Raw genomic sequence first — 2137 nt, forward strand, 5'->3', positions numbered from 1 at the left:
TAGGTAAGCCCATCACCTAAATCGTGTTCATAGTACCCATGAGGTTTGTTTTGTGGCTGATTTCCACTGAGTTTTACTTCCCATTATGGACATGTGTACTCATTGGTTAGTTCCAATTTACTGTGGTATTTTGGGTTTTTTTTTCTATTCTTGAGATACTTCACTAAGGAGAATGATCACCAGTTCCATCCAGATTGTTTCAAAAGGTAGTATTTCATTTTTTTATGGCTTTAGTAGTACTCCTTGGTGTACATATTGTACATATTATTAATCCATTCATTAGTCAAGGGACACTTGGGTTGATATCACATCCTTGCAGTTGTAAATTGTGTCACAATAAACATTCAAGTGCTGGTGTCTTTTTGATAAAATTACTTCTTTTCCTCTAGGTAGATACCCAGTAGTGAGATTGCTGGATCAAATAAATGCTGGATCTACTTTTAGTTCTTAGGGGAATCTCCCTACTGTTTCCCACAGAGGTTGTACTAATTTGCAGTTCCTCCAACACAATATAAGTATTCCTTTGTCTCTGCATCCATGCCAGTATCTATTGTTTTTGTACTTTTTAATAAATACCATTCTAAGTGGAGTAAGGTGATATCTCATTGTTTTAATTTGCATTTCCCTGATTATTAGTGACATTGTGCAGTTTTTCTTATATTTATTAACCATTTGTCTTTCTTCTTTTGAGAAGCTTCTATTCATGTCTTTTGCCCACTTTTTAATAGGGTTGTATAATTTTTTCTTGCTGATTTGCTTGAATTCTTTGTATATTCTAGTTATTAGCCCTTTATAAAATGTGTAGCTTGCAAATATTTTCTCCCATTGTGTAGGTTGCATATCTGTTCTGCTTATTGTTTCCTTAGCTGTGCAGAATTGTTTTAGTTTAATCAGTGCAATTTATTAATTTTGTTGATGTCATGATTTTCATTGGTATTTTTTTCATAAATTCTTTGCCAAGGCTGATATTTAGAAAAGTTTTTTCTACATTTTCCTCTAGAATTCTTATGGTTTCATGCCTTAGATCTAAGTCATTTATACGTTTTGAATTAATTTTTAGAGTGGTGAGAGGTAGGGTCTTATTTCATCCTCCATGTGGCTATCCAATTTTCCTAGCACCATTTATTGAATACGGTTCCTTTTATCCATTGTCTGTTGTTATTTGCTTTGCCAAAGATTAGTTTGTTGTGGGCATATGGTTTCATATATAAGATCTCTGTTCTATTCCATTGGTCTATGTCTCCATTTTTGTTTCAATGACATGCTGTTTGGGGTATTATAGCCTTGAAATATAGTTTGAAGTCTGGTAAACGTGATACCTCCAGACTTCATTTTGCTTAAGATTACTTTGGTGTTCAGGTTCCTTTTTTGGTTAAAAATGAAGTGCAGAATGATTTATCTAGATTTGTGAAGTGTGATTTTGGTAACTTGATGGGGATTGCATTGAATTTGTAAATCACTTTGGTGGTATGGGCATTTTGACAATGTTGATTCGACCTATCTATGAGCATGATATGCTTCTCCATTTTTTTGTATCTTCTATGATTTCTTTCCTTTAAAGTTTCGTAGTTCTAGCTTTATGCAGTGGCAGTATCATAGCCAATGGTGTTTATCTGAGATGCAATTGTTGCTAATTGAAAACTTTCCCCAATACCCTGCTGTGATGACTTGAAATATGGCAATTTTTGACAGTCTCCATGGAGACTGAATTTAAAAAAAAAATAAAGTTTCATAGTTCTCCTTATAGAGATATTTCACCTCCTTGGTTAAGTATATTCCTAGGTATTTTATTTTCTTTGTAGCTATAGTGAATGGCATTGAGTCTTCAGTTTGACTCTCAGCTTATTATTAGTATATAGAAATGCTACTGATTTAGGTACTTTGATTTTGTATCTTGGGACTTTCCTGAATTTATTTATCAATTCCAGGAAACTCTTGGTGAAATGTTTTGGATTTTCTAGATACAAGATCATATAATTGGCAAAGAATGATAGTTTGACCTCCTCTTTCCCTATTTAGATATGCTTTATTCTCTTCTCTCATATGAGTACCCTGGCTAGGTTTCCCAGCATTATATTGAATAGGAGTGGCGATAGTGGGCATCATTGTCTTGTTCCAGTTCCTAGAGAGAATTCTT

At 33.7% G+C, this 2137-nt stretch overlaps 1 pseudogene; it reads left to right on the forward strand.

Moving 5' to 3' along the window:
• Positions 1 to 1573: 1573 nt before the first annotated feature.
• LOC111721862 lies at positions 1574 to 1704 on the forward strand (annotated as a pseudogene).
• The last annotated feature ends 433 nt before the right edge of the window (positions 1705 to 2137 follow it).

The sequence above is a fragment of the Otolemur garnettii genome, unplaced genomic scaffold (genome assembly GCF_000181295.1).
Source record: "Otolemur garnettii isolate 467f Iridium unplaced genomic scaffold, OtoGar3 scaffold00192, whole genome shotgun sequence".
Taxonomy (NCBI): domain Eukaryota; kingdom Metazoa; phylum Chordata; class Mammalia; order Primates; family Galagidae; genus Otolemur; species Otolemur garnettii.